Source organism: Misgurnus anguillicaudatus, unplaced genomic scaffold, assembly GCF_027580225.2.
Source record: "Misgurnus anguillicaudatus unplaced genomic scaffold, ASM2758022v2 HiC_scaffold_32, whole genome shotgun sequence".
Lineage (NCBI taxonomy): Eukaryota > Metazoa > Chordata > Actinopteri > Cypriniformes > Cobitidae > Misgurnus > Misgurnus anguillicaudatus.
In genome coordinates, this window is record NW_027395282.1 from 3,392,024 (window position 1) to 3,403,583 (window position 11,560).

Genomic DNA, 11,560 nt, shown 5'->3' on the forward strand with positions numbered 1-11,560 from the left:
AACGAATTACATTTACTCACGTTACTGTAATTGAGTAGTTTTTTTGTGTATTTTTACTTTTTTGAGTAGTTTTTAAAATCTGTACTTTTACTTTTACTTAAGTATGTTTTATTTAAAGTATTGTACTTCGCTACATTTTAAATCATATCCGTTACTGAGTAAAAAAATATTTTAAAAAGCAAAGTGATAAAGACGCGAAACGGATGTAAATGGGCGGGGCCCGGGGAACGCGCAAAAAGAACCATGGAGACGGACGAGACAGGCGCGCGCTAATGCAGACCCGCTGTCATGAGCAATCCAGTCCCCCCGAGCAATTCTGCCCCCCTAGGACCCCGCGTAATTCCATTGGCTGAAAAAACTCCTCATGGGTAGCCTTTGTAGCGCCTTATTACAATTCCTTCAAAATTTCGTGATGATTTATATCGTTAGAATGTTGTTAAAATTACAATTGGTGTATTTTAAATGATCCGTTTAATTAAATTATTTAAATGATTTTCTCGCGCATTACCAATCAAGCGTATTGCAGAATTCATATACATTTACAAATAAAATATATCTCATAATTTCAAACTCATTTAACGTGACCAGTGTCAATAATATGGTCGATAACTTACCTGTAAATACATGTACATGATTACTACATAGTTGAATAACACTTTTAAATTATAATGTATAAGCAATGATTACTACACTTTTGTTATAAAAAAACGTAAGGTATGTTAATATTTACAAAAATAAAAGTATTGTTTTTGTAAAGCAGAGGATGACACAAAGCTGCTCACGTGTTTGCAACATGAATATTAGTTCATTAATTATATTATTTTTGTAAGCTTTTATTTTAAAAATATTTTGTATGCTTCTATTTTGTAAAAAGTACCTAGCTTGCTACACCACTAACGCAGCTTCGATTAGCCATTAGCATCAAGATATCGCGATGACAAGTTTTTGACCAGGCATTACTGCTAGGTACCAATTGGGGTCCTAGGGGGGCAGAATTGCTCGGGGGGACTGGATTGCTCACGACACCGCCTCAGTTCAAATCTTATGAAAGAAACCCCTGTCATATTTAAGCGACCACTTTCCACTGACGCGAAGCAAGTGTTTCATTTCTATGAAAGGTAGGATTCATGCTCTTAAGTACGAAATTGCACGACGCGTTTTTAATATCATGCGCATTATCTTCCGAGGTCTAGCAGTTTCGCGTCAAGTCAAACACAACTTCAAAACCTCCTCAAGAATGCGCAGGACATTACATTGCAGAGAGAAAGAGAGAGAGAGAGAGAGAGAGCGCGCGCGCGCGAGAGAGAGAGAGAAGAATAAAGGTCATCAGGTACCCAGGTCAGGGATAAGAAGATAATAAACGTGTCAAATGTATATAGACATGGCACTCATCTCATTATATGCTCATTTAAACTATATATAGTTTAGTAAAATAATGTATGTTACCAGCAATACATCAATTACAACCTTACTATAGTGGTTGTATTTACAAGCTGCTGACCCCCTTCAAAAGTGCATAACTCACATGTAAAAATCATTAAACAATTCCATAAATGTTTCTTACTTTAAAAAAGCTTTTTATTTTATTAACTTTTTGTTATTGCACTTTAATTGTAAAGATGTTCCTACAATTAAAAACAACTAGTTTTGAGATGTATATTCCCTTGTCGTTTTTGAACTATACTAGAATCCTCCACCTCTCCCCGCTGTAAAAAAAAGTAACTTTTACTCTGAGTAAAGTTAAAATGACTTACTTTTTACTTTTACTTGAGTAGATTTTTAGACAAGTAACTTTACTTTTACTTAAGTAAAATATTATTAAAGTAACTTTACTTTTACTTGAGTACAATATTTTAGTACTTTTTCCACCTCTGTTTCTGACTGAACCAGAACCCAGTTGTGATGTTGATGTTTGAGTATTCGCACCACACTGTCATCTTTGTCCCCCTCGCAGCACAAATATTTAGTTCATTACAGGTTACATTAAAGTTATCCAATGTTAGGAACCCTGAAAATAAATATGAAATTTTATTGACATTCGTAACACAGTATAATGTGAATGTAAACATATTTTTGAGATCCAAATGTAAAATCCTGCACTAGAAAACAATAATGTAAATTAAAGGTATAGCGGAAGATTTTCGTTTTCCGGGTGGATCACCTATATTATTGGTCATCCCAGTTGTCAATCATTCTGATGATATGTGTCAACCCAGTATCACGAAATTGCGTGACTATTTCACGCATGGACCAGCGTGACAATGTCACGCTTTGCCGCGTTTGAGCGTGTGCATGTCACGCTTTCTGTTTGTGTCGCTGTCACGTATTGGTTACTCAACTTTTTTGTCCTAATTTCTTACCATTGTCGCTTCGGTTTAGGGTTAGATTTACATAAAATGACACCCTTACCTAAACAAACTCTAACCCCAACGTCAGGTGACAATTGGTTAAAGTTTAGAAAATATAAAAGAATAAGTATTGTATCTTTTTATTTTATAAACCAATACTTAAAGTGACAAATACTTAAAGTGACATATAACACAAGCACCAAATCTAACCCTAAACCGAAGCGACAATGGTTTGAAAATAGGACAAAAAAGTTGAGTAACCAATACGTGACAGCGACACAAACAGAAAGCGTGACATGCACACGCTCAAACGCGGCAAAGCGTGACATTGTCACGCTGGTCCATGCGTGAAATAGTCACGCAATTTCGTGATATAGGGTTGCATGTGTACGTATAACTGTCGTACGTGCTCGTCCCTAGGTTCGCTTTCTGCACATGCGCACTTTCACGTGTATGTGTGTTGTGCTACGTTTCAACCATTCATTGAAGCTCCCGTTCTCACTTTTTTTTTTTTCAAAAATGTCTGAGGGTTGCAAGAGAAAAAGTGTCTACAAAGTGTATGACAAGAAGAGAAAGGACTATGAAGAAAGAAACAAGACCAGAGTGTTTATGGGAGACACGCTTGCAGCTGGTGTGAGTTAATAGGACAGGTTGGGCTTCCCATGCAAAGTTTCAACTGGAAAGGTACATTTTGTCATGCTATTTGGAAAAATCCATTTAAAATCAGTGCTAGTAAAAGTTGATGTAAGCTATGATTAGCGATGCTAGCCCTGGCACAAGTCACAAACCGCACAGACACGTTAAACATGCCGACGGCAACTTGTAAACAGAGCGAAGAGAAGACGCACCTGCATGCTCTCTCTCTGTCTCGAATAAAAAATGTGATGAATGCTACTGTTGTTGTTTTTACACATTTGTTGTACACATGTTCTCCTTTCTGCAACTCTTGAGTGCATATCTGCCAACTTTTCAAAAAACCTTGGAGTGAGATTTTGTCAGGGGTGATCAAAATTATGCCGCACATGCATTCACACAAGTTGGTGGCTCAGATATCAGAGAGTTGGAGTTAATTTGATGTTGTACGCTGAATTCTGATGGTTTGTGGGGAGGCCCAAATCCGTTGATAGGAGCAATCTACTGGAGATGGACAATATTGGTTGCATTCTGTGAGGCAGACATAGCTGAAGGTCCACCCCAAGGAAATTTTGGATTAAGTGGATGTGATTTCCGGCATTCTAGTGGATTTTTAGGTGGTCTGCTAAAGATGTGCAATACCTGAACTTATTCTGATTCATGTTTGGCATCATGACTTGTTGGGCCTTCTAGACTTGAGCTGAACATTCAACCAGAAAACTATTGTTGTGCCTAAATGACCACAATAAAGTCTTATTTATAGACCAGTGTTTAAGATTTGACCTAGGGATTTTACTGTAATAGATATTTTTTGTTAGAAATGGTAAAAGTCAGCTGAGTTTACATTCACCACACAAAATGTTCACAGACACATGCACAAATAAATAATTTCTTTCAAGATTTAAAATATATGAGTGAGTATTAAATTGGACAACGTTTCATTAATAATCAGCCTAACCAGAATCCAGCGGAGGTTTGTAATTTCCAGCCGGCAACATGAATCCACTATTTGCTTTGCTTGGACTATGCCAGAACAATCGACCTATTGAGATGGTGTCAGTACGGACGTCCCGGATCTCACGTCAAGTTGTATCCTGTTCTATGACTTTTGCTACTACTGAGGTATGTCTCATGAACTCAGTGCTTCCTGCATTTGCCATGGCCCTGTGGTGTGTGTGGTCTGCTTTCTGCTCTTTTGTTTCCTGTGTTACTCAAGCCCCTGTGTCTGGATTATCTGGTGCACCTCCCATCAAAAGTGAATCGTCTGGCTTACCTGAACCGCCTGAATCAACTGGCTTACCTGAATCGCCTGGCTTACCTGAATCGCCGGGTTCACCTGAGTCGCCTGTTTCACCGGTTTCACCTGAGTCGCCTGTTTCACCAGGTTCACCCGAGTCATCTATTTCACCTGATTCACATAAGTCATCTAGTTTACCTGATTCACCTAAGTCGTCTGGTTCACCTGATTCATCTGATTCACCTTCACGGCATGTTCCAGTTGGAGGGTCTAAAGCGCCTCCAGCGCCACCCTGATCAGCGGAAGTTTTTTTGGAAGGGTAGTGTACGGATACAGGGGGGAAGCAGAGGACACCGAGGAGGAGGCCGAGGTGTACCCAGATCCGAGCCTACCTCACAACCTTGGTCCATTCCTGCCCCATGACCCAGGTCCAAGCCTGCCCCATGACCCAGGTCCAAGCCTGCCCCATGACCCTGGACCATGCCTGTCCCTTGACCCTGGACTGTCCTGGCCACACGACCCAGGACCGTCTCTGTCCTCTGGACTACCCCGCCTCAGCCAAAAGGTCCTGGCCCGCCCAACCACATACCCACCCACCTTTGGATTATATGTTTAATGTGTGTCGGGCTCCATGAGTCGCCCTTTAAAGGGGGGGGGGGGTTCTGTAAGGACTTTGTGTTGTGTTTTGTACTTTTATTTTGACACCCTGTTCTGTTCTGACTTTTATTTTGAAATCATGTCATGCCATGCTTCACTTCCCACTTACTGTTTGTTTATTATAAAGCCACTTCCTTTTGTTAATATCACTGCTGATTATTGTTTAGTCTGTTTGTTAGCCTGTCTACCTACCTGTTATTCTAAATCCTGTTTCCTGTTCTGTGTTTGCCTGTTTTGACCTGTGCCTGTTATATTGGATATTGTTTGTTTCTGCCTGCCCTGACCAATTGCCTGATATTTGGATTACTCTCTTGGATTGCCCCTTTTTGGATGTGTTTGCCTGCCCTTTGGGATTTACTTTAATAAACCTCTCTTTGCACATGGATTCAATTCTCCATTGCTTTCTTTGAAGCACCCCACGTTACACATTGTTACATACTTATTGTTACATGTTACAGGGCCAGATTTACCAAATGGGGCAAATGAGCACGAGAGCGCAAATTCAAAATAGCGCTGATGGGAGTGCTAATATCTGCGGGTTATTTATTAAACAATTTATTAAAATTAAGACACAGGCGAAACAGCTGATTTCCATAATGACCAACAATCTACTAAGAGCAGCACAAATTAGTTCAGGGTCACAAATAAGCAGAGCTGATGCTCCTGCAGGTGATCTAACGCCGGATGCACTCGAGTTCAGCAACACCAACTTCTTAGCTGAACATTCAGGATAAAATCCCAGCTAATGAAGCCATTCAAAAGAAGACAAAAAAATGACGGGTATGAAGTTTTGAAACACCTGATATTGTGTTACTTCTCCTAGTTTCCTCCAGCAAATAAAAAATAACATGGCTTAGCAAACATTTTTTTTATTAGTATGTTCCTCTGGCATTCCAAATAAACTGTTACGTGTTCCTCTCCTTTGTACCACACGCTCTCTGATGTCTCTATTATCAGAAACAATTGCAACCATTTTAAGCTCAAAATGACATGCTTTTTTTCAACATTAAATAATGGCTCAAAGAAATTGTAAATAGTTTGAATAATATCATCCAATTGTTTAAATAATATCATCCAATAAAATGGAAACTCCTAGAAATGCATATGCAAAAATAACTAGATCACACCTTTTCAGCTAGCGCTAATTATCCACTGTGCATTTTTAGTAAATCCTTATTTAAGTAATGACTGAATTGATTAGTTACTGATTAACTAATAGTTACTTAACATAATTAAAAAACGCTATGACATACTGATTAGTTAACACATATTCCTTAGTAGTTAATAGTAGTGACTTGAGTGTGAACTAACGATTAATTCTGCAGTAATTCCTTATTAGTTATGCAGTAAGTAAGATACAGTATTCTAAAGTGTTACCGAATAATGTATGCAATATGCATAGCGCGAGTGTTGGTGAGAACCGTGAGTCTGTTTAAATGTTAAAACAAAAACGGATTTTACTTGCGAAAATAAAGATTATAACAGCAGCGGTCATCATGAGAGCTCCTGCCCACTATTATAGATTGTGTTCAACTTCAAGCTGCGCTGCAAGAACGACCGGCTGATGACATCAAAGTACCGTGAGGGTGAGTCGAGAAATCATCTGAAAAGTTTGCTTTCAAACCGCTCTCGCGGCAGGTTGATGTCATCATGCTTGGCGGTTCCTGTTTTATAGCATGAAGTTGACCACATGTTTAAATTATCCCTATTAGTGATGTACCAATGTTCAGATATGTTCTACTGAAAATGTTTTTAATTATTTTTAATGAGCATCATTATAGCCTGTTGATTTCTGGTGTTTTGTCTAAATGCTAGGGTATTGCAACTGCCATACCCTGCCATACGCAAACACCACCCCTGGTTGACAGAAGTAACTTTAGTTGAGAGCACAGATCCACTGATCTCAGACCAGACCGCAAAGTGACCCTCTGCCCCTCCCCGTCCATTCTGCTTCTCAAAGTTTAGTGTTCAGGATTTCCTGTAATAACAGGCTACAAAGGATAGAACGCACATATAAAAAACACAAAATAAAAAAGTTAAACAACAATTTTGGCTACCCGGGCTTAGTTTAATTTACCCCGGGCTGAAGCCCCGGTAAAAATCGGCTGGCGACGTCACTGTCTAGTGGTGTCTCTCTTTCTTTCTTACTCTGTTCTTTATACTATCGGATAATATCTCATACACGTTGGAAACATTAATTTGTACTATGTATTATTTACCATTTCATGCATTTATAGTGTAACCAATTCAATTTTTATTTCAGTGCTGTTCTTAAAGCATTTAATTTACTAATCTGTTGTTTAGTTTTGATTTCATGCTAATAATTAAACTCTACATATTAATACAATATATTTATATTCTAGCAATATTTTGCTATCATAACTGCACTTATTTCCATTTAAGAAGGGTGATAATTGACAAGAAATACTTGCTGTTAACATTTCTCAGTCATTTCAGCATTCATACAGACTAAACCACTGTAGTGAATCCAACCTTACAAACAAAAAGCTGTAAATTACATGTAAAGCGTCTTTGTGGTTACATTCTGGCCTCTCCAGCTTGTCTTTATTTACTTACACTGTCAGAAAAAAAATTCCTAATATGAACTATTTACATACCTCAGAATCAATATGTACCTTTGGGATACTTATATGCACTGTTAATGTAGAAATAAAGTTTACTTTTGAAAGGGTATCGCCCAAGTGACAGCTTTTACATTTTCTTGTTTGAATAATTAAAGTTTGTACTGACTCTTGTCTTATATCACTGTCTTAATGCAGTAAACAACACTGATGCTTTTCCCAAATGTCCAACAAGCACAAAACTGATGTTTACTCAATAGTGTTCATACCTTGAATGTGTAACAGCAGGATCAATGATGAGAGTCTGAAGTTCATGATGTAGTTTTGTAAAAAGTCACAAAAGACCCAAAACTCTTTTCTTATTCCTGAGAAAAAACAAAACATCATTGTGACGCTCAATTCATCAGACAGTTATTACAGTAAAATAAAACACAACTAACATGCTTGTTTTTCGTAACATTTCAAAGATTCAATACAAATAAATGTGTATACGTACGTGCTCGTGGAGATCTCTGACTTCAACCGGTTTGTAAAGTTGTGTCAATATCTGAAGTTGTGGTAGATCATTTAATGATCTGATTATCATACTCAAGCGGATGTTAAAGAAAGACTCTCCTTCACTTTTAAACACTTTTCATAGCATAAGAAGAAGGAAAGCATTTCATAACATGCTTGAATTTTACATAATCTGACAACTATTCTTATCTTTACGTGTAGCTGTTATTTGTTGTAGAGTCCTGTAAACAGTGACGTGTTTACCATTTTGGGAGCCCTAAAGAAAGTCCAAGAAACTGGAACCCCACATGCCCCAACATTACCTGAAGGGTTTTCATTTGAATTGCACAACAGTAATATTGAGTATATAGAATTAAGTTAGACATATAAAAATAGATTTATCTTATTTTGAACTGCTTAACACAACATGGTATAAGACAAAAAAATCTTGTTCCACCAGCCTCCCTTTGTACAGAAAAATATTTTCAAGCCCCTCTCAGATCTATCCTTTGCTTGGAAATTCCTTAAAGGATGTATTTAAAACAATGTAATTTATACACTACTGCAACTTCTGTCATGCATCACAAAGGATGGGACCCAAGTGCAAAGGTATAGGTGAACTCAAAAAGGTTTAATAACAAAAGAACCCACGAGGGAGCAAAAGACAAAACAATAACCTACAAGACTAAGATAAGAACACACTATGTAGTGATGGGTTGTCCGCGAACGAGCCGCTCTAAGAGCTGATTCTTTGTAGCGAACAAGCAGAGCCGAATCTTCAGACGCAGGCAGGGGTGGCACCCTAAGAGCTGGCTCTTCTAAGGGAGCCGAGCCAGAAGAGCCGAATCTATGGAAAGAGCTGAACTGCTATCACTAAAATTTAGAGCCGGAGCTTGAGCCGAAAGAGCCGAATCAATGCAAAGATCCGGACTGCCCATCACTAGTGATGGGACATCTGAAGCGAGGCTCCGGAGCATGTGTCGAGCAAAAAGGGGCGTTCCAGATAAAGCCCCGATTCGAGGCTTGTATCGTTTCCGTGAAAATCACGTGACGATGACAAACAAGGCCTCGTTTTCTGTTGAATACGTCATTGCTTCATTTTGAGTATCGCTTCCGGATAAAAATGGTTCGAAACTCGTGCCCTCTTGTGGGGTTGGCAGTAGGCGTTTGCATTGGTGTTGAGGAGTTGGTTGTACGTAGTAGCGAGTTGTAGCGAGTTGTAGAGAGTTTGTAGTGAGTTGTAGTGAGTTTGTAGTGAGTTGTAGTGAGTTTGTAGTAAGTTTGTAGTAAGTTGTAGTGAGTTTGTAGTATAGTTATCTTTATATATTATAGCCTGTATTATATATTTTATTACACTTAGTTTAGTAGATTATTGGATTAAAAATATAGGAATTTATTACTTTGTCACATCCCCTTTTCCATACTGTACCATCTGGATTCCTGTGCTTACTGATAGTGATAACAGACTATTGTCACAGCTGTTTATTCAATACAGTGGTGGTTAAAGATGTGGTCTTCTGATTGGTCAGTTTGAATGTATGATGTTAGGTTTAGTCACATGGTCAAGGGATCAAGAATAAAGGTCTTGGTTTTCATGAGCTCTGGGCTTTTTGCCTTTTGGCATTGGCCATTTGCTTTCTGCCCTCTGCTTTTCTTCTTTACCTGAGTTCTTGGGTTTAGATTCCAGTTCTTAATGTTGATTCTCTTTCTTCTAAACTTTCTTTCTTTCTCTATCTTATCAGGTAATATCTCACATACATTGGAAACAGTTAATTGTTTGTATTAAGTACCATTTCATGCATTTGAAGTGTAACCATTTCAATTGTAACTTTAAGTCAGTACTGTTATTAAACCTTTTAATTTACCAATCTGTTGTTTAGTTTTGATTTAAAGGTAATATTTAAACGCTACATATTGCAATTCAATATATTTATATTCTAGCAATGCTCTCCCACATATTTTGCTATTATAACTGCACTTATTTCCGTCGTTGGTATACGGTTGCAGAAGGGTGATAATTGACCAGAAATACACAGTTTTATAATATCTTGCTGTTAACATTTCTCAGTCATTTCGGCGTTCCTACAGACTGAACCACTGTAGTGAATCCACCCTTACAACACACAGACATGTGAGTCTAACAGTGACAAACACATAGAAAAAGATAATGTTATAAAATCTGACCATTAGTGTATTGTATTATAGTCTATAATTTATATAATTAATAAAATTCTTATTTCTCACCTCTATTTGTTTTACTTGATAATTTATTTACCACATCCACAAATCTCTTACTATGAGAAACTGAGACAGAAACACTGAACTGTCCATTTCTTTATTGTTTCTGTCATTTGTTTTATTGGTTTTATTCATTGTATCTGAAGAAAGACAAAGCCCAGAAAATTCATTTAGTTTAAGTTGCATATAATTAAAAGATGAAACATGAATTCATTACACAGTGTCAGGATCTGTCAGAATCTTGTCTTGTTTTAATGTCTAGTTCTATTTGACAGGATTCTGACAGTACCATGTTATGTGTGGGAACACGTTGTCATGGTGTGTTCATATCAGCTTGTATTTGCTGTTCAAGTCTAGTGTCAAAGTCTAAGGTCAAGTCTAGTTGTGTGTTAAGTCTGTCCAGTGTATTTATATAACCTGTTTACTGTTGTTTGCCCCCTCGTGGACTTTTGTTTTGTTAATTATTAAAGTGTTTTTTGTTTACCCCCCCGACATCGCTTGCTTTTGGGTTTATTTGTCCGCTGTTCCTGACACACATTACAGTTGTTGTGCAGTTATCGCTGCATGCAGCAGTGGTTTGTAAAGTTTTAGCAAATGATGATCTCAGTTCCTTCTTTTTTAAAATCAGGTCAATGTGAAGAAAAGCCTGCACATATCAAGTACTTACTGTACTAGCACCCTCCCCAGATCAGTGAATTAATAGAGTCTGAAACGTTTTTAAGGAATGAAGTCATTTCTTTTTCAGAAAGCAGTGGGTGATAGGAAAAGCAAAATCTTTAGGTTAACCAGGAGTTAAATTAGGACATTGAAGTGTTTTCACAAACACACCTAACAAAAACATTACAGATGTGCATCTTGAGACAAAACAATGACACTTATATGTTTTAAGATTTGTCAGTGCAAGCTGTTTTCTGTTACGACACCTCAAAGAGACATCTTAATTTTGAAATAGACTTCAGCTCTGCCTCGCTTTAACATAGCAACTTTTTAATGTTAACACATTCTAGATTCTGACCAGAATAGCCCCTATACCCTTAAATAATGTAAAACAATTTAAGGGGACAGTCATTATATAGAGAGAAATTATCAAGTGCACTTCATACACGTTCTTCCTTAAAAGAACATTAAAGCCCAATCTGTAGCTTTCGGTTTGGTTCATTATTTGTGTGTAAAGCATTGTGGATGTTTATAAGAAGACATATGGTTTATTTACTGCTTTAGGTCAAGTGAGAAATGCAAAGATGTAGTAAGATATTATACAATGCAAATATATGAAATTTAAAATACATGATAACGTGTACTTATAATACAAGATAACAATGTGGAGTTTGTCATGTGTTATAAATCATCATACTCATAAATGGTGCAAC